The sequence below is a fragment of the Falco cherrug genome, chromosome 13, assembly GCF_023634085.1.
Source record: "Falco cherrug isolate bFalChe1 chromosome 13, bFalChe1.pri, whole genome shotgun sequence".
Lineage (NCBI taxonomy): Eukaryota > Metazoa > Chordata > Aves > Falconiformes > Falconidae > Falco > Falco cherrug.
Genome location: NC_073709.1, coordinates 21176896 through 21199116, shown reverse-complemented (window position 1 = coordinate 21199116; position 22221 = coordinate 21176896). Strand labels below are relative to the sequence as shown.

Below are 22221 nucleotides of genomic sequence, written 5' to 3'. Positions count from 1 at the left end.
AGAAACTTTCAGTGGAAGCAGAAAGAGGAATTTCCTTGTTTTATCTGATCCATGGGAAAACCTCAAGTGCATTGTTATAGTCTATGAGATTGATGGTGCCTGGTGCTAGAAGGAAAAATGTGGCCTTGGCCTGCAGAAAACCCATTTGACTGATCTCTCTCTAAGCTTGTTCACCATGCATTCACATCAGTGCTAGCTCCAGCTCAGGAGGGCAGCTCAAATGCATGGCCATGGGTTTGTGTGACAAGCCTGCTCAGCCCTGGTTTGAGCAGCTTTAGGAGACAGGGAACCCTTGCTTCATGCCATTGCAGAACAAGTCTAGAAGTCATAAAACCGATTGTCTGGATACACTGCCAGAAACGTGGTTGTGTGCCTATGCTAGCTGGCACCCAGTTGTCCAGTACTAATCTTTTCTGGCACCAAAGACTCAGTCATCTGTCCCAGGCCAAACAGAGTACTATGGGAATATCTCATGCTGACAGTTCTGGAGATTCACACAAGATTTGAGAATATGCCGTCAACATTTCCCTCTCCTTACCTGAGCTGCTCTCTTGTCCCAGTAAGAATGGCTCCTATTGCTCATTTTAGGCTGGGCGAAGCCGTCTCAGTGAGGACTCTGGAGTATTTGATCCTCCAAGACTTACAGGATAACATGAGATCTGAAGCTCATGCCAGATACCAGCTCAGTGAGTCTTTCCTGATCTGTGCCCAGTTGTCCTGGTTTCAGTATCACACACAGTTTATTTTCTTCTCAGTGGCTTGTGCAAGGCTGTGTTTTAGATTTGTAGTATGAGAATAATGTTGATAACATACTGATGTTTTCATTTGTTGCTAAGTAATGTTTATACTAAGTCAAGGATTTTTCAGTCTTGCAGGCCCTGCCAGCAAGAAGGTTGGAGTGGCACAAGAAATTGAGACACAGCCAGGACGGCTGACCCGAACTGGCCAAAGAGATATTCCATACCATATGATGTCATGCTCAGTACATAAACTGTGAGGAGTCGGTCGAAGCCTGCCAATTGCTGCTTGAGTACTGGCTGGGCACTGGTCGGAAGGTGGTGAGCAATTGTAATGAGCATCACTTGAGGGTTTTTTGATTTTTTTTCCTTTTGGCTTTTATTCCTTTCTCCCTCTCTCTCATTAAAATATAATAATTATAATAACAATTGTAATTATGAAATTGTTCTTATCTCAACCCAGAAGTTTTAAGTTTTTGCTGAATCTCCTCCCCATCCCTCAGGAACAGAGGGAGCTGAGTGAGCAAGCAGCTGTGTGGGACTTAGTTGCCAGCTGGGGTTAAACTACAACACCCATCTAAGCCCAGACTTGCATTCTGGATGGTACCAAAAGTAAAAAGCAACAATCTTTTCTGAGAACAGAGCTCACAGCTCTGGTATAAAGGTATGGAGGAAGCTCAGCCATGAAGACTGGTAGGGTCTTCTCGTATGGTAAGAAAACTGTACATAAGGAAGGTGATCTGAATGATGGTTGCAGCTCTCCTAGCATTCCTCCTGCCATGAAGCCCTTCAGCCCCATTAAAAGTCTGTGTCTGTTGCCAATGACTATCCACCATTATCAAAAAGACTTTAAGTAATTCATGAAAAAATATCAGGAAGGTAGTAGAATCTCAGCTAATTACTGATCATTATAATGTCTGCATTATATTTTTTAATAACAGAGGAAGAACACTGAAATAATTATGAAAAAATGTTATGGATAGCTTAAGATCTGATATCCTTGAACAGCTGCTTGTATACGTTTCCTCATTTTATTCTACATTTATTTATCCTTTGAATTAATTAAGCACTTAAACACTATTGTTTGCCTATTTACCAATACAGACTTCTGCCATGAATAAATACAAAGTGAAAACTAACAAACTGCTTATCAGCAAGGTACATTTGTTCTGCGTTTTCAAGAACATCTGAAGGTAGAGGTCTGAAGGGTGGAAATTAGATCCTTGGAAAACAGTTTGCCATAGCTGATTCTTCAAAAAAGAAAAAAAAACAACCTCACATGAATTTAAGAAGGCTAGGAGACTTACAATTTTTGCTGTAAGCCTCAAAGATTTAGTTTTAAGACAATTCAGCTAAGGGCTGTGTATTCGTAACAATTCTGAGTAATCAGGTTCTGATTGTCTGAAATCAGCGATTATGAAAAATTAGACCCTAAAATTTATCCATGTAATTAATGCAATGCCTGATATTTCTCTTTAGACCCAGTCCACCGTTCACATTTCTAGGCACAGTAGACATCTGATTTTACTTCCCCTTATATTCGGGTTTTTAGGTACTGGGCCAACCTGTGGCCTCAGCTGTGCTAATGTAAACCAAGCAACTCTATTCACTTGAATGAGTTTCCATTAGCAAAGGCATAAGCAAGACTTGGCTCTCATACCTGATGTGCCTTAACACTGTAATAATATCATGCTGTGATCTCAGAAACAGAAATACTCAAGTGTTCATAACACTGTGCTAAATATGTGTCTCAGTCTATTCCTGCTCAGGCTTTTACTGAAGCACCATTTAAGAAACATTTGGCAAAAAAAGAGCTAGATACTTTGACCTCAGTTTCTAAATTTACCATTTGACCATATATTTTTCTTTAAATGTGCTGTGACTCAGACGTGCATTCACTTGCAATCTGTGTACACAGTGAATAGCTATACACATTTTGTATGACCAGCCCTATTTGCTTTCTGTGTAAAACAGGAGAGGTCACTGTATCTGAAACAAACCTGAACTTGAAGCTAGAGTAATAAGTAACTTGAATGCAAACAAACCAAGCAATCTTGCCCTGAAGTCAGCATTAACCAGTTGATTTTCCTCACTGAACTGCAAATGAGCTAAGTGGGAAAAGCAAAGCATCTGCTTTTGGGAAAGCAAAGTGGAGCATTTAGTCTATACATTCAAACCTGCACAGGACCTACCCTACCTTACCAGGTGATCCCAGTTCTCCCTCCCCAGTGCTGGCATGCTCCAGCAATCTCCAAGGCCCCTCTCCTGGCTCTTGGGAAGGAGGGGAGAAGTCTGCTACACGGAGAAAGAGTTTATAGCTTACCAGCTATAAACCAGAACTTACTTAGAACTTACAGCTTACCAGAACAAACTCAGACTTACTGGGCTTCTGTGAACTGGGCTAAAACAATGAAACACCAGAGCTCAAACCTGATGGTTTATTTCCTTCAGTCCGAGGTTCTGCTGGCTATAAACGTGATCTGGAACAGCACGTGTGAGACTGCAAAGCAAAAAAGAAATGAGAACAGAATGCAATTGTACGTGAGATCAGTTCCATGCTGACGTGATAATACGTTCAAAATTCTCATTTCTGTAGAAAGCTGACCACAGGCACTTCATCAATCAGTATTTCGATTTGTAATGTGTTCCGTATGGTTCTCTGTCATTACTTAATGGGGAACATCCCCTCTGAAAACATCTGACTCGGAGCTCTGCATTGAGAGAGCTGCTCATGTTTCAACCACGTTTCCCAGAAACTGAACACTCAGCAACATATTCATTTTAGTGACAGCCACCACTAATGAGAAACAGCCATGTGTTCATTGAATCTTTTACAACCCAAAGAATTTTATATTAACAAGAACAAAAAAAAAAAATATCTCAGATTCATTTACATGACAACTGAATCTCTAGATTCTCAGTTTTAACATTCTAAAGCTCATACTGTATTCGTGTTTGTACTTCTTTCTTACATCTTGCAGTTTCTCTCACTATTTTTCATCTCTAGTTAGGGCAGTTGTTCTGACATGTGTTCTGCATATCAGAAACAGGAAGATGGGGCATGAATTGAAGGGTTTATCAGAAGCTGAGAGCTAGTGAAAAAAAAAATCAGTAAGTCCATCAGAAGTAAAAGGCTTACACAACAGTGATTATGTTAGATCAGAAAGGCCTAAAGAAAGCAATTACAGAAGCTGAGGCATCTTATTGAAGAGTTATTTTCCTGCATCACTTTTGTTTGCTCAGAACATGAGGAGATTACTAATCTCAAACCTTCTTGGTTTTTGGTTTGGTTTTTTTTCTTTTTTTTGTTTTTTGTTGGGTTTTTCTTTTTTTTTTTTTTGTACCATTTGCTTTGTTTTGGAATAAAGAGGAACAGCTACCTGAGAGTTTGGAATGTCAATATATGAAACAAACAAACAAAACTTACCAGACCCACAAGGCATACAAGTTGTGGAAAAATTAAAATTTTAGACTGCATGAAAGCAACCACTGTTCTAGGATACTGGAGGTAGCAAGTGTTTTACCTTTTTTTAGAAGAGTCTACTGGTTATTCAAGGCATTACTTTGAAATGGTCTTTAAAAGCAAAATAATAACTGGATGTTCAGTATGCCAGAGTCTAATCAGCAGGATTTCTGCAGAGAAAACCTGTGTCTCACTAATCTGCTAAGAATTATTTAAATTAACAACAACATACTGACAAAGGATAATTCATTTTCATAAAAAACCTGGCAGAGACAAAGCAGGATATCAGGCAAGACAGAGCTATGGCAAGAACAAGAGTAGCAACTGTCCCTGCTCATGGGCTGGGTGGTTTATTCCCTTACTCCCAGGGACTTCAGTAGGAGTCATTGCAGGAGTAAATGATGTAATTGAAGGAAGAGTTTTACAACTGTTTAAATTCACATTATGATCTTCATCAAGGCAAAATATAAAGATTTTTTAATTTATGTTTTTTAAAGAGTAATGTAATAAGCAGTGTTTGCCACCTAATTTAGTTAAGGTCAGAGCTGAAAAGTGAACTCATATACTAAGTTGAAAGCATGATTAATTAGCACTTCTCATTTTTTGAAATGCATTTCACAAGAGTGTATTATGTTTCATCACACTAAGAAAGTTTACATTTTTTCCTAAATTCACTGCTTTTAAGACTATGGTCTCTCCAGACCCTCAGTTTAACTTGAATGGCTCATACTTTTCATCTTCACTGTAGAAACTAATGATGATTTGCCTATTGGTAAAAGAAATTAAATCCTAAACTCACAAGTGACACAAATGTCCCCTAACTTTGGTTAAATTACTTACCAGAAGAGACTCTACCCATTGGGACAGTAATCACTGAAATAAAAAAACTCTTGGAAAATACATGAAGTGAGAAGCTGAGGCTCCAAAAAAGCATGTCTAAGGCAAGGGCTATGATAAGTAGAATCAGAAAGGTTTGAGCACTTTAAAATACAAGAAAGAACAAAGTAAGAAATTAAAAGTCCTACTAACTGAAACAAAGCATTTGAGATAGAACATAAGGAAAATATTGTGGCTATAAATGAAAAGTAGCTAATTCAGAGAAAGGGATTAAACAAAGTTCAAAGAATTTTGAACAGAATTTGCAGGCTTACATAAAGGACAGTTACCGAGCTTCAAGACATGACAGGTATCATTTTACAGAAGAAAAAGAGCTAAAAAAAAGGGGGGGGAGGGGGGGTGTTGATAGATTTCTGAAAGCAAAGCTAAGGAAATAAGATTGTGAATGATGCAATCCATAAGCAAAACACACAGCAGCCTGAGCCCGAGCTCTAAGCACCAAAGTCAGGTGTCAGCCCAGGCAGCACTGGTAAGGAGACTAAAGTAACAGGGCACATGTTAGGTATTAGGCTAATCCAGGTAACTAGTTTGCAGGTGTAAAAAATACAGTTGAAATTATGTTTTCTCAAAGCAATAAACTGACTGGAAGCACACTTGAAAGTTGGTTTTACTGTGTGCCTCACTATATTGCTTATCACTCAGATTATTCCCTTGACATTTCAGTTAACTTCATTCAGAAAGTGCATATGTGTGCTTTGTTGAATTTAGTCTTTTTTGTTTCATCTCATCCTTAGCTGTCACAGAATGGCTTTTCCACCTGGTAAAGAGCTTATAGGCTTTATGCATTCCTTGTACCTGTGGGTTGTTTCAGTGTGCTGCCCTAAGATGACATCAGAGGTGAACTTCAACAACTACATGTCTCCAGGAGTTCTTCCTTCTAAGCACTCACATGTTCATCTCTGAAAAAAAAAAAATTATGCCAGATCTGATGCTGGCTAAATTTTGAACTAAAACTTCCCGAGATGTTCCATTTCTCCCAATATGTTAAAGCTGTCAGGGATGCATCTACCACATTTCAGTTGTTTGGAACTCAAAAAATGTTGCAGTGGCAGCAAAAGGGCCACTGCTACCAGTGTCCTCATACCTGACCTGGTGCAAATGTGAAAATTATCCCAGTCCTCCTGTGGTGGCAGGGAGCAAAGTAGAAGTGTTGGACCATGCATATACATATCAACTGTCTAAGAGAAATGAATCAATCTTTACCATACAAAAAAGTCATAAAAGTGGTATGAACCATGAATTATTTTAGTTACATTAATAATTGTCTGGCTAGCTTGCTCAGGTGTAATCCAGCTCCCATTTCTTTTCAGAGAATTAAAAAGGCTACATATATGTATATATGTACTTCTAAATAACAACAGCAGTAAATGGTAATCCCTTGGTACCAGGAAATGTGCAAAACCTGTTGTTTTGTTACTTTTCTTCGGATTGATGTTAAATGTAATAATACTGCCATCCTTATAGGCAGTGAACCGATTGAGAGGGCCAAACTCTGGCTAGTTGCTAACGGGCACAATTCTAGAAAACTAAAGTTTGGATACTCTACCTGTCCAAAACTGCCTTCCTGATGTTAGCAGAAGGTACAGTCCAGGACTTTGTTTCTTTGCAAGGAAAGCTGAAAACCTGGGTGTTGGTGCAAGTGGGCATGCTGACCCAACTGATATGAGTGGCAACAGAATCAGATTTGAATTTGGAAAAACAGATTTCAGTTGTTGGTTTTTTTGAAGGGATTTAAGGATTCCTAATACAGGTGGAGAAGTGCTCAGAAGCACTGCTTTTTCAGTTTTACACTGAACTGAATAGGAGCTCGCCACGCTCCTTCTGGACTTAACTGTGTCCCAGAGAGAAACTGGGACCTCACTGACAGACTGAGGATAAATGGGTAGAAAGAAAGCTTTACAATACCATGAATAAGCAGTTACCCCTGTTTGGGTACTACCTGTCTGGTAGTTTACATCTTGCGCTCAGCCTGCTGATGGCAGGAGATGCGGTGGTGTCCCTACCACATTCCATTTGCCAAGTACCTGCAGGTCAACCAGCCCTGGGCTCCCACTACGACCATGGGCTTCCCACTGCTGATAGCTAACCATTTATAACAAGCGCTAGCACTGTGTTTTCCTTGTTAATAACTACTTATTAGTATTATTGGTGTTACTACTGTGATAGCAGTAGGCTAAATCCCAAGTTCCCAACTCACTTTTATTCAGAATTATTCTCAGTAGGTAAAACCTTACTTTGGCATGATTATTTGGTGAGCATTACTCTTCTGTTTATTTACCATGTACCACCAGTAACAAACTTACCTAGCTATTTTGCAAGAACAGATGAGCTGCCGCTCTCTTCCTCCATTCTGAGGGTAGGGAAAGTAATTTCTAATCTTATTATTGTTTTGGTTTGGGTTTATTAAAAGTCAGAGAGAGGGTGAGTCATGTTTCTGTTTGCAATTCAGCAGCTGCCTCCTACTGTCCCCCTGAATCATCAGTTCGGATGAAGCATTACTGCCACGGTCTTCATCGTTTGTAGAAAGGGTGTAGTTAACCAACCCTTGGTTTCACAGCCTTATAAAACATTCTTGCACAATTGGACTAGATGACTTTTGTTTGGAAGGGATGCAGTGAAGTCTGAGAATGGGACTGTGAGAGGAATTTGCAGTGTCAAATGAAATTTAAACACAATTATTCTTTTCACTTCTTTTGGCACTGATTTAAGAGCTTGCTTTGATATGAGTTAGTACAGGAAAGAAGAACGGTCATTTTAAAGGCAGCTTTCTGCAGACATAGCTGAACATTTTAAATAATTGCCATCTCTGACGTGTCCACCTTTTGAGTTTTCTTAACTCATTTAATGTAGAATTTGCTCTTTTTCTGGAAGACCAGTATATACCTGCTATGCAGAAGATTGGTAGTGACACAAAAAGTAGAGGTACAAACTATGAAAATTTGAAAACTTTGAAATGGAAATTGAAAACTTTAAAAATTATTTGCTACAAAAATTCAGGTATGCCCTTGTGTCAGTCTTATTTTCCACAGTATCACCAATGAGGAATCCCTGTAAATGGTTGCTAATGACACAGATGAACCAAAACATCTGAAGTGCAGATTCAGGTCCTATGTGCAAGACTAAAGAATGTTGTTTTGATCCCCTTTTCATTAATAGTATTGAGAACAACCTCCTAAACACTTTTGGGTCCTATCATAAACTAAACTTTTTGGATGCAGTTTTGAGTGCATAAAGTTGTTTAGGGACTTACTAAAGGCATCCTAATTTTCAATACATTAAATGTTCACTCTGGGGAACTGAGACTTACACCCCATTATTAAGCTTGACCTTTGCATTCCCTGATGTTCAGCATCCTTAAGTAACATTGAGAGGGAATTTATGCCATACTGCTTGTCATGTGTGACTAACGTAGCAATGTGGTCAATTTGCAGCTCTTGTTATGTGCCTTCTGCATAAGAAGGGCTCTACAACAACAATTATTAATGACAAAAATAATAATCACCACCCTAATTTATGTTATTAGTTACATGGAATTACAGGACATCATTCAACATCACATCTGCCCATAAAAATTATGTGTCCCCCAAATACAAATTACATTTAATGCTTAAGAAAGGTTGCTAAGTAACAATAAAAAAATGCCATATTTATTAGGATTAGCACACCTAAAAAGAATACAAAAATCTTCATAAATCTTATTACATAGATTCATTTAGGTTGGAACAGACTTTTAAGTTCAAGTCCAACCGTTATAAACTATGTCCCTAAGCACCTCATCTATGAATTTTTAAACACTTCCAGAGATGGTGATTCCACCACTTCCCTGGGCAGCCTGTTCAATGCTTGACAACAGCTTTGGTGAAGAAAGTTTTCCTAATATCCAACCTAAACCTCCCCTGGTGCAACTTGAGGCCATTTCCTCCTGTCCTGTTGCTTGTTACATGGCAGAAGAGACCGACAGCTGCCTTGCTACAGCCTGCTTTCAGGGAGCTGTGGAGAGCAGTAAGGTCTCCCCTGAGCCCCCTTTCCTCCAGGCTAAACAGCCCCAGTTCCCTCAGCTGCTGCTCCTCACAGGACTTGTTCTCCAGCCCCTTCCCCAGCCCCTGCCCGGCTCTGGACACGCTCCAGCCCCTCAGCGTCCCCCCTGCAGTGAGGGGCCCAAACCCAGCCCAGGGTGCGAGGTGCGGCCTCACCAGGGCCGAGCACGGGGACGGTCACTGCCCTGGCCCTGCTGGCCACACTGTTTCTGATACAAGCCAGGAGCTGCTGGCCTTCTTGGCTACCACACACCCCAGGCCCTTCCCCACCGGCAGCTCCCAGCCCCCTGCCCCAGCCTGCAGCTGCGTGGGGCTGGTGTGACCCAGGGGCAGGACCCGGCACTGAGCCGCGCTGAGCCTCATACGACCGGCCTGGGCCCATCGGCCCGGCCTGCCCAGACCCTCTGCAGAGCCTCCTGCCCTCAGGCAGATCAACGCTCCCCACTGCTTGGTGTCACCTGCACACTGACCGAGGGTGCGCTCGATCCCCTCGTCCAGATCACCGATACAGACATTAACAGGGCTGGCCCCAGTGCTGAGCCCGGGGGAGCACCACTTGTGCCCGGCCGCCAGCTGGATGTGACCCCATTCACCGCCGCGCTTTGGGCTCGGCCCAGCCAGCCTTTTACCCAGCGCAGAGTGTAACTGTCCCAGCCGTGAGCAGCCAGTGTCTCCAGGAGAAGCTGTGGGAGATGGTGTCAGAGGCTTTACTGAAGTCTGGGGAGACACCATCCACAGCCTTTCCCTCACCCACGAAGTGGATCACCTTGTTGTGGAAGGAGATGCAGTTTGCCACGCAGGACCTGCCTTTCATAACCCGTGCTGGCTGGGCCTGATCGCCTTGTCCTATACACGCTGGGTGATGGCACTCAGGATGATCCTCTCCATCAACTTGCCCAGCACCAAGGTCAGACCAAGCCTGTAGTTCCCCAGATCCTCCTTCCTGCCCTTTTTGTATACAGGTGTCACGTTGGCTAACCTCCAGTCTTTTGGCACTTCCCCAGTTTGCCAGGGTTGTTGATAAATGATGGAGAGCAGCTTGGCAGACTCTTCCACCAGCTGCCTCCATACCCTCAGGTGGATCCCCTCTGGCCCCACAGACCTGTGTGTAAGTGGAGCAGCAGGTCACTGACCGTTTCCTCCTGGACTATGGGGGCTTCATTCTGCTCCTCATCCCTGCCTTCCAGCTCAGGGGGCTGGTTTTACTATTAGAGACTGAGGCAAAGAACACATTAAGCACCTCAGCCTTTTCTTCATCTTTTGTGGCAAAGTCCCCTGCCACATCCAATAAAGGATGCAGAATATCCTTGGCCCTCCTTTTGTTTCTGATGTATTTTAAAAACAATTTTTATCTTTTATGGCAGTGGCCAGCCTGAATTCTAGCTGGGCTTTCGCCTTTCTAATCTTTACCCTACTTAACCTCACGATTTCCTTGTAGTCCTCCTGAGGTGCCTGCCCCATCTTCTAAAGGTGGTAAACTCTACTGCTTATGTGATAAGCAAACATCCATTTTATAAAAATATGTAACTTGATATTAACATCTTTTTTATTGTGTCAAAGCAGATGTCACTATCAAAGAGCAATTATTGAATATATTCCTCAAAATAGAAAGAAAAAAAGAAAATCTTAAATTGATAAAATGCAGATAAATGTCTTCTTGGTTATCACTGTTCTACTAATTAGATACTAATTCCAGAGTACATAAAAATTTATGCTTGCTGTAATTTAATTATGTTATATAAATATATCAGAGTTATATAAGTATAGTAATAGCTATTTCTCATTTAATGCTATCCTTCCATAGGCACTAAAAGCAGAAAAAATATCAGATCTCTTTTTGTGCATATAGAGGTCAGCATAAGATAACCAAGTTGTGATGAAAAGCATTATTGTACTTGATCAACATAACCTCTTTATATATATTTGGCCAGCACAGTACTTCTGATGTCTTTTAGTTGTTCTGTTCCCTGTTTTTAAAAAACATAGGTATTTAAAAAAAAGTTACATTAGGGGCTCTAGTTAGACTGGTGTCACCTAATAAGCTTTATTAGATTTCAAAACTCTGCTTTTTCATATCTCTTTAATCATTCCCTGAGTACGACATACATATGAATTATTCATTACGGACAAATAAAGTAATTAATTTCCTGAGATGTTGCATATTTATTCAGGTCTTGAAATCCCTTCCTTTAATAATTGTAAGTATATTTCACTGAATTTGAGTTAGGAACGTTAGCACACATAAATTGGCATTTTCCACAGCAGCAGCCTGTGGATGGTGTTTAGCTGAAGGCACAGCTGTTTGAACAGCTCTTTGTGTGGGTTACCAGGGAATGCCCACAGAAAGCCTGTTTGTGTGCTTTGCTGGGGGAGCTTGCGGGGAGGGCTGCTTTAAATGCACTGAAATGTATTTTCTACTCATGTTGTACAATCTCCTTCCAAGTTTTGAATCTCCTGGCACGTTTTTATGCTCCCTGTTGACCTCATCATCATCATATAAAACATGACTTGAAGAAAGAAAACAGGTGGAGGCTCAATTTTAGTGCTTCCCATTCTGCCCTCACTGCTTCTTTCCACCCAGCTACCCTCCTTCTCCTCGTCCCTCCCCCACTTCAGTTACCCAACAAAAAGCAACAAGTGAAAAACTAACCAAGGAAATGTTTCACAAAAAAAATTCCATGGCACCCTCTCCCCAACACACACACACACACACAAAAGGCAGCCTTACTAATAACCACAACCGTCCAGCAAACCCAAAAAAACCTACATAATGAACGTACGAAAGTGTGAACTGCTAAACTGCGCTATTCAGTTAGTTCTTGCCAGAACAGTTTTAACATAAATACGTTTGACATTTGATTAGAAATAGAATATTTTCTTTCTCTTTTTTCTTTCCCTTCTATCTTTTTTCTTTCTGTTTCGTCTTTTTCTTTTTCTTTTTTTCCTTTTCTTTCTCTTTCGTCTTTTTTTTTTCCTTACTACAAATGAATTAAATTCAGAACTCACTGGAGCATAGATAAATGCAAGCTAACATATTTTTAACTTGATTACATTCTGAAGTGATGTATAGAGGCACATAGCTAGAGTAAGTGATTCCATGGAGAGAAAGGGGGGAGGGGGGGAGGGAGGGAGGGAGGGAGAGAAGGAGGGGAAAGCCCTCTGCGGATATGATAAGGAAAGCTGGGATGAATTGTGGGCTCTGTTCTCTGTTATCCAAGGGTGGCTAGCTGCTGCTGCACTAAAGGCCTTTATTCCCTGCCTGTGGGAAAGTGGTGGGCGAAGGCTGCGTTCTCAGTTACACTGCACATGCAGATTTTAATTAGCTGGATTAAAAACAAGACCGTATCATGTCCTTTAGCAGTATTCTATCTAGAAACAAAAGATTTTCTTTCCTGGCTTCTGCAAGCGGCACAGTACAGCATTAATAAAAAAAAAGGTCACGGCAGTTCAAGATGAAAGGTCACACATGACAGAAACTCTATGTGAAGGGGACATCATGTTTATCTCTATGATAAAGGAGCTCTGTCCAGGCAGGTCAGCACAACATGCCTCAGCAACAGGAAAATATAAACATATGGGGTGGATAGATGGTAGAGTGGGGAGTTTGGCAAAGCAAGTTCAGTTGTGGAAGGAGAGAGAGGGGGGAAAAGAGACCAAATTGTTAGAGAGAGAATATAAGCTGAAAGGTTCCAGCTTTAAAAAAGCTAAAGAGGGTCAAAAAGAGCCTGAGATGAAGCGTGGGGTGACAGCTGCATAGCTGTGTGAATAAGCATCAAGCCTGTGGCAATACTCTCTGCCAGCAGGCAGGGAATACCTGTCTGGGCCACTGGGCTATGTCCTCACATGCTACAGCCCACTCACCCATGGGCAGATCCTGAACCCTTCTGCTCACAAAAAGGCCATGGACATACTAGCCCCTGGGTCAAGCTTCGAGCCCCTGTCTAGTTCCAGAGGATCCCCAAACTGAGTGCTTGGACCCAGACTGGGATTTTTATATTTTGTTTGGACCACTACAACTGTTGTGTTGTGGTTTTGGTGGTTTGTTGTTTTGGGGTTTTTTTGGTTTTTTTGGGTTTTTTTGTTTTGTTTTTTTTTTTTTTTAATGGACGCCCAGGCTTTCCCCCAGTGAAGACCCAGGAATCTACATGTACTTCCAAAGGAAGCCTTCAATGCTTTGCCCTGGAATGCACTGAGCACTTTCAACACTACCATTATCAGTAGGAGGGAGATGCAAGCCCTCCTCAGCTTCTTGCAAGATCAAACTGCAAAAATAAACACATTATGGCCTTGCAAACCCTAACTGATGCAATGTTCTCACTAGGTCTGAGTAGAGCCACTGCCACATGCAAGCATCCATGGGAGAGTGCCTCAGTCTTGAAGGGCAACATGGAATGGGAAGGGAAAGGGAGACAAGGGTAGATTAGGTCAAATGTTCCTCCTCTGCTTTGACATAATTCCTGCTTTTCAAAATCCAGCTCAGAACAAAATTATAAATTTCTAAGTAAATAATTCTGGACTACAACTCTATCCTTTTCTTCATAACATTTTCATTAAGTAAGTTTTGCATAGCCTGGGCCAGGTATGACTACGTACATGTCAGGCTCCATAGCCTCTTTTATGGGACTGATTCACGAATAGGTCAATTAAGAAACAAAAGAGTCTTTTTACCCTAAAAGGAACATTGGGCAAAAGCACACAATCACATTCTCATAGTTCAGCAAGGTGCTGCACATCAAATGACCACATTAATTAACAGCACACTCTTAGTCTGTTGCAAACCTGAGGCAAAATATGTGTTAGTTTAAATGTCATTGAAATCAGTATTTGTCAGCTTCAGTAATTCAATCGTATGTCTGAGCTCTAAGAAAAGTAAAGGCTAGTGCTAGAAACCAGAAACCTTATGGATAAAACAATACAGTTTTTCATTTTGAGCAGCAATTCAGTATAGTAGTTACCTACTAAACTGATAACACAATGATTAAAATGTCCCAATTCTGCTGCTGCTGCTGAGATCACTGGAAAATCATGGCTTAATTCAATACATGTAGGTAATTTTCTGTAATCTCGGTGATACAGCATGGCCTAATATAATCATTTTCTATGATGAGCTTTTTAAACCTACTTGGCCTTCCACTGCCATTTATCTTTGGAATAGAGAAAAAGATGATAGCATGAATTGCCTGATTCTTATTTATATTGCTGCAGGCAGAAGTATAACATAGTGCTGTGAAGGACAGTGTTACATGGGATAATTGATGTACCAGGTGCAGAGTTAGCCCTAGAAACACAGCTTGGGGAGCTGGTGCTCTACCTCACACTATAGGAGGCTTCAAGCTTATCTGAACCCACTTCCAGTGCTCTGACTGTGAAAACATCATGACACAGGGGTGAACACACTGATGTCATTTTTGCAAGATTTATAATAAATTCCCCTCCCAGACACATGAAAAAAGTTGCCACAGAAATCAAAGGGAGTTTTATGTTCACACCAGTTTAGCATGTGTGTGTGACCTCGAGCACCTGGTGTGTTTGTATCTCAACACCTCCCAGCTTTTTACCCTTTAATCCAAATAGGGTGCTGAGTCACAGAAGATCTTAGTTACTTGCTCAAAGCCGTAGGAGATCCTCCATCAGGGAAGAAAGCTGAAGCTGGCTTTTCCAGAACCTCAGCTTGTGGGGAAAACCTCTTGGTAGTTCAAAACTAACAAGTTTTGAGCAGGCAACAACCCAATTTTATTGCTCTATAACACTTTCAGAATGTTAATTTCAGCACTCATTTGGTAAAAAACAGAATGAGAGAAAAAGAATTCAAATGCGAAGGAGGTGAACTAATGATTATATTTCCCAGTGGCTTCTGGTCAATGAGGCCAAGTGGCTTCTGGTCCATGAGGCCAATAGGGGTTTTCCATTGACTCCTGGCAGAATTACTGAGGTTTCACTCTGACACTAAAAAAACTAAACTGGACCAGCAAGGGACAGGCCTGAAACTGGTCATACTACTAAACTGGTCCCTGGCATAGTTTTGCCCCAAACCTGTTTGTGCTCTTCCAGACAATGCCAAAGCAAAGCCTGGGTATTAACCTGGTTCAGGGACCTTCTCCAATAGGTATTTTGGATGTGGTCACTGTGATTTGGAGGGTAACAGAGTTTAACTGTGTGAATGCAAGCTCTTCCATGCCAGTTGGCCTCCAGAAAAAGTCTCTGACTAATTTTGTTTAATAGTTTAGATGTAGGCAGAGTGTCCAGGTCTTTCTTTCCAGTCTTGCAAAGCCAGCAGTCAATGTTCAGTCCAAACACTGGCAGTGTGACATGGTGTATAGCAGGGTGATAGGAATAACGTGCTTTAACCATGCAGCTCTCATAAACGCAACACAATTCATTATATTCCAAAGAAAAGCACTGTTATTTTGGGAGCTGACTGAAGCAGACCTAGAATTAACGAACAGACCACAACATAAAATGATACAAACAATTGAAGAATGAATAGGTCAATTTGTTTCAATTAATTCGGGGCTGGTTCCCTGTTACTGTAAAGATGTCTGCACTGTACGTAAATATATATATGGTTGGTGTTTTTTTATAAATACAGACTGTGATATTATGTAAATTCCAGGTACACTCTTAACAACATTAAAAATAGAAACTCTTTAAGTATCACACAAAACCCGGTAGGTTCTAGATGGAAGAAAACATTTTAAACAAAGACCTTCTCATTTAAAGCAATAACCATAAACATGTGGCTTATGTATAGTATGTGGCAGCTGCAACAACATTCATATCTCAGTGTGCGTGGTCTTAGGCAGAGCAAGGGAAGTGCTGAAAACAGTAGCATTCCTCATGGATCCGCTCCAGATCCCACAGAAGTCAGGGACAATCTACCCTCCATGCTTGCTTTCACACTTGGGCAGCACAGCTAATGTTGAGCAAACAGACCACAGCTATGTGGCTCTCCCCCAGCAAACCAGGCACACAAGAAAAAATTTCTATCCCCTCCCTAAAGCCTGGATTTTGAGGGGGGAAAGAAAGAGTACAGAGGTGACACCAGAGCCGCCAGGTTCCTTATGCAAAGTCTGCCTTGTACTAACCTTGGCATTTGTAAAGGTCTTGAAGACCCCAAGATCTATTGCATAAATAACTATGGTGGAGGTTGTGTTTTAGGGAGAAAAGGGAATATGGTTTAATTGACTATTATCCTTAATATGATGTTGCAAAATACAGTCTCTGCTAGAAATACTCATAACACAATATCAGATCATCACAACATGAACATGAATGTTGGGCTCAGCTGGCTTACATGTTCTGGAAAGATCATTAGTTTAAAGTTTCTGCTGGTGGGAACTGAGAAACAATGAAATCTCTCAGGAAGCAAGTCCTTTTCACCACTGCATTGCACTCCTGATGCTTCTGCGTCACTGCAGATTATTTTGTGGGGAAAGAGAAGGGAGAAGGCTAGCTGATCTCTTCTCCAAAGAACATGGCCATTGCACTGGATAAGAAGGTGAGGGCTGGCTCACAAAGAAGATAAGATCCTCCTACAGCTTCCCAGTGACAGACCGGCTCTTCCACATCCTCAGTGCACATGAGCTAAAGTTCCTAAAGGAAAGCTCCAACAGGCACAGTTGTATCTACCTAGCAGTGGATTGCAGGCTTATCATGTTCAGCTTGCTTAGCTTTCCCACAGTAAAAATATTTTGTGTCAACTCGAGTCAAGCTAAGAACACAGATCCTCATTCCTTGATCAGATGGATTCACTCAGAGGTTTTCTCCTGCCTGCTCTACACTAGGAAGACAGTATGAGGTAAGAAGCAGCACAGAAACCTCCTATGGTGGTGCACATCAGACTCTGAAGGTAGCCTGTTGTGTGGGAACTTAAAATCACACTTGGGAGAGGTGACAGGAGATAAACTAGTTTCCAGGTAGTTTCTAAAATAACTAATTCTATCTTGTTTGTTGCTAGCTTTTTGTTTTTAAATTTGACAGCATTTTTTGAGATTTAATTTCAGGTTGAGGGTGTCTGTTCCTACCGAAAATGCGCATAAATCTGAACTTTGTTGTAAACCTCTAACCTATGTACTTAATATGAAACCCCAGGGTTACCTTGGTAAATGACAAATCATGGAAAGAAACCAACCCATAACTGATACTAAATCATAAAAGTAAGGCAACAAATGAGAAACCCAAATAAATTATTAAGAATCTATTGTCTATGGATCAAAAATTAATAAAGATTTGCTTTAGGGCCTCAGAACCGATAGTAGTGGCATGCACAATGCAAACATGCTTTGCTCCCAAAGACCTGGCACCAGCATGGCTATTGTATAACACAGCTTTAAACCCGCTCTGAAGCAATGCTGTAAATCAGGACTCATTCTGCTGAAGTCAATGGAGCTAAATGACCGTAAAACTGGTATGAGAGAGAAATCAAGTTGTTAACCTCTAAGTAGAGCTTGCACTTGTCTCACAACCTCTGTTTTGTCAGGCTATATTTTATTCATTCAGAGTGTGAAATGAGAGCCTTAAGCTAGTAAATAAGTATTTGATTTCAGTTGAGCTATGCTTGATATAACTTAACGATAGCAAACTTCTAGCATAAATTCTTGGCCCATATCCAGTAATATTGCCTGAATTGGAATGGAGGTGTCTGATTCTAACCTCAAACAGCCATTTGGACCATCTTCTGGCCACACAGTTTAATGATAGGAGAACTCAAAAGCAACTACAGGCTTCCTTCTTTGACCTGGAAGTTGCCACATTTCCTCAGAAACACTTAAGTATCCACTAAGGAAACAAGAGAAAGGAGTAACCTATCAGATAGTAGCAGCAGATAGACTCTGGTTTTTTCTCTTGGAAGTAACTTGATATTTCATGTTACGCTATTATTGAAAACAGGAAACTGAGGCCAGGAACCAGAACTGCAGAGCATCTACCATCCCCTCCACTTTTTAAAACTGAGCTTTACTTGGTGTTTTATTCCTCAGAAGATAATTTTTACCTAAATTTTCAGTGGGCTGACGTACACAATATTGGCTGTTGGCTGGCTGGAAGGGACTTCTCCCTCAGGAACACTGAGGCACCTTCATTGCACTGTAGGATCAAAACATCAGCATGAAATTTAGGTTGTCTAAACTGCCCTGTAGAGGACACAGAATCCTCTGAATTCAGGTAATGTGGCCCTATATCTCCATGTAAGAAGAACAATTCCTTCTTACAGTGGACCTTTAAACTCCATGAAAACATCATCCTAATGCTTGGTAGCAGTCAGCACACAGGATATCAGGAGTCATTTGGAAGGGAAAGGAGAACAACACAGAGGATGTCATTCTGCTATTTCATAAGTTCATGGTGGTTACTGAGTACACCCCTCACCTCCACAATGGCTTAGCAGGAGGAGGAGGGCTACAACAGGGTGCAACAAGGATTATCTCATGTGGAGAAAAACTTCTCTACATGGAGAGTTTAGGTCACAGAGGATTCCTTCTTTTGGAAAAAAAGATAAGTACTTGAAATAAAATTGAAGAAAGTATACAGGAAATAATTATTCAGCATTTCTCAGAACATAAGATCTTGTATGACGTACTAGTAAAGACTAATGCATGATGGACTAGGAAGACTGAGGGACATTCTGTTTTGTTTTATACAGCCATACAATGCTGTAAAGGCCAAAACTATTAAAAATTCAAACAAAATACAATTATGCTCTAAAAAAAAAAAGACCCATGGAAGGCTACTGAACATGGACATACAGACTCATTCGCTGCTTCTTTCTCTGCATGCAATTTGAAGATCTGACCATTTCACTCCACTTAGAAGAGATTCTAAGGCCCATTTCATTAAGTTTATAAAAATGCTTTAGCACTGACCACTGTCCAAAGTTATATATTAAGGCAACAGTTTTACATACATACTCAAAGGAAAAACTATTAACCAAATGTTAAGAAACTGCCACATCCAGAACTGGATTTTAAGTTCTTCACTGTTCAGAGGCATCTGGAACATATTTAATGATTAGTGTTATTAGCTATATGTTATGTGGTAATTTCATACAGATTATGGACTGTGTGCAAAAATTGTTCAGAATGCAGCTCCTGATTGGTGGTTTCTAGCTACATTGTGTTTTTAAAGGCTTTTATTCATGCTGTTTGGTTTTGGCCCTTGTTTGGGTGGCTGAAAATCATGATAAAAGAGCCATCAAAAAATGTGAGGAAAAATTCAAGGAAAGTACAGAGCTTCACACACCCCCACACCCCCCACACCACCTCCACCACCCCCAGTTTCAATTAGAGGCCCCAGAGGGCAAAGGCAACCCCAGAGATTTTGCAACTCCAGCCTGTAAGCCTCTGTCGCTGTGTGGAGGGGAGGAAGATGTCAGAGAGGAAAGGGATGAAGCCCTGGGTCAAGTGTGTGTCTTTCACTGAGCTTGCACCCTGGCTGCCAGGCCACCCTGGCACCAAGAGCTCTTTCCACCCTGTTTCAGTTTCTGTTTTCTCTAGGTGGTAAAGAGCTTTCTGTTTTATCACAGGGTAAGTCTGGGTTTGGCAGACAAAAAAAAAAGTGCATTTCACTTTCTCTGGGAAATGTAAACAGCATCACACCCAGCCAGCACTACCAGTTAAGTGTAACAGCAGAGAAAGCTCTGGTTCATATCTGGATTTCACCTCCCGAGCCGCACATACAGATGAAAAAAGTAAAATAATTAGTTTGAAAAGGTTCATCCATTTATCCTGCAGGCACAAAGACCTTCTTTGTTTAAATTTATGGGTTCTTAAGGATCTCGTTTCCCATTTTTTATGACGGGGAAAAAAAAAAAAAGAAAGAAAAAGATGCTGCTGTGTAAAAAAAGCAGCAACTCTAAAAGCATTCAGAGGGAGCAGTAGTTTTAGCCTTCTGTTTGTGTGATTCCAATAGGTGTATTTAAATGTAAATGCTAGCCTTTCACCCTTGAGCCACCTATTCTTGCAGCCAGCAGAAAGAGAGCATTCATGGTATAATGTCTTTATGAGGACAGATCTTATACTTAATTTCTCATGTGAATCAAACTCTTTTATAACACATTTTTGTGAGATTAAAAGGACAATATTAGTCTAGTGGCTCAGCAGCCAGATCACTGCTCTGTCACATGGGAGACGTGGGTTCAAAGGGATGGCAGGCAACTTAGCAGGGAACTGCATGATTGAAACTGCAGCCACAGAAAGATTCAGTCCTCCCCGCTCACAGAATTGTTTAACTTCACATTATCTCCTCCCTAGGGTCAGCCAGAGCTACCCTCCCTTCAGCTCCTTACTGGAAACTGTGTCCAGCTTCTGCTCCCTTACAGAGAGTTATCAGAAGAAGGGCTTGAGACCCCAACTCCTTAAACTATCTGCATTACAGTAGGGAGGATTTTCAAGGAGAAGGGAGATTTTTTTTTTGCAGGTATTTCCAGACAACGTCCCTTTGACTGCCCAGTTTCACTCTGTGCCCACGCACTGAATCATTGTGTGTTCAGGTTACCCGTGCTCGTGGCATGTGGATGTCCGAACTGCACAGCCTGTGAGCAGGCGACATCTGAGACTCTTAGCAGAAGTACAATGTGATAATAAGACTGACGGAGTACCTTGGACCCTGTTATGTCAGGGCAGAGTCCCACAGGAGCCTAGGGAGCCCTGTGTATTTCTATATTAAGGTATTTTTTTCTCCAGCGGGCAAGAGTTCATTTTTAGTAAAGAAGTTGAAAAATAAATTAGTTAAGCATAGGCCAAGCAAATGGTTGTATCTTACTTTGCCCCCACTGAATCAAATAAGGTGTCATGCTTTTTCAGAATACATTTTTTTGCTCAGTCTGAAGCATGGTGGCATGTGACAAACATCAGACTTTAGCTTGACATCACCTCCACGCAACAATGAATACAGTATGGAGCATGGCTTTAAGATGGCCACAAGACGGCTGTATCACGGACTGGTGCATGTTCAGCACTGCTGATCACTAGAACTATTATTCTTTTTGTGGTGCTGCTCAGAGGACACAGTAATAAGGGGTCTTTCTGCAGAGTGACATTCAAATGCTTAACAATATGATATTTTTCTCCTTGGATCTCACAGTCCAAGTACAGGCCACTGTGTTGGTTTTTTTTCTTTACAAGCTGTGTGACGCAAGATAGAGAAGTCTGTGTATGCCGCAAGTGTAAGCATCAATGTCAGGCAGTCCCACTTAGTTCTCACTTCCCCTTCCCTTGATACAGAGCATATGTCTCGTTGTGGCACCAAGCACATGAAAATTGAGGGGAAATAGCCTATTATTTTAGGAGGTGCAGGACCAAGCACCTGGAACAGTGAAATACTTGGAAAGCACTTCTGTAAATGTTTTAGGCTGTAATATATTAAACAATTAAGAGGTGTTGGTATTTCTGTGCTCGAGGGCATTTAAAACAGGGAAGTCCCCTTTAAAGGCACCAGAGTGGAATGTGTATGGTCATGCTCTTTAAAAGAAAAACTACCTCTTTTTTTTTTCCCCCTCTCTCAGCAAAAAGTCTAAGTTTCAGCTGACTTGCTCTTTCAGCAGAGGAAATGAAGCCAAATTATTTTAATGCTGTTTTACACAGTTAACTCCTCAAAAAAAGAAAAAAAAAAAAAGCGCCCAGTCCAAAGAATAGAATTAGCTACCTTGAAAACTCTACTCAGGTAATTTAGAAAATAGTTTTGCTAATAACTTTAATGCATTGCTTGTATACCCCGGACTGTCAGCACTATAGGTTACTACAGGTTAATCAGTGAATTGCTGATAGCAGCTACAACCAACCCTTAAGAAATCCAGCATCCTTTATGTCTTTGCATCTCTTTTCCTGACAACAATAAACCAGTCGCTGGGCAACATCAAATTAGCATGAAAGAATAAGAAATTAATACTGACAATTCTTAGCTGAGCACACAGTCAAAATTAAGTTTAGTTAATGAATGCTTAGTTTATTCTTAGAAAGCTCTTTTTCGTGCCCTTTGTAGTACATGAGAGTGAAATGCAAGTTCTTTTAGATGGTAGACAGACATGTTCAAGCACACGCACATCCCACACATGTAGCCTACATGCACGTACATACATATAGATAAATTCTAA

General features: G+C 41.0%; 1 long non-coding RNA gene across 1 annotated transcript in view; it reads right to left on the bottom strand.

Moving 5' to 3' along the window:
• LOC114015296 (uncharacterized) overlaps positions 1-22221 on the bottom strand; it is a 139969-nt gene that overhangs the window by 76036 nt on the left and 41712 nt on the right. The window contains exons 4-5 of the long non-coding RNA XR_003559145.2: positions 5893-5996; positions 3168-3237 (exon numbers count right to left, since the gene is read on the bottom strand). This is a non-coding gene — a long non-coding RNA (uncharacterized LOC114015296). The remainder of the gene's footprint in view (positions 1-3167; positions 3238-5892; positions 5997-22221) is intronic.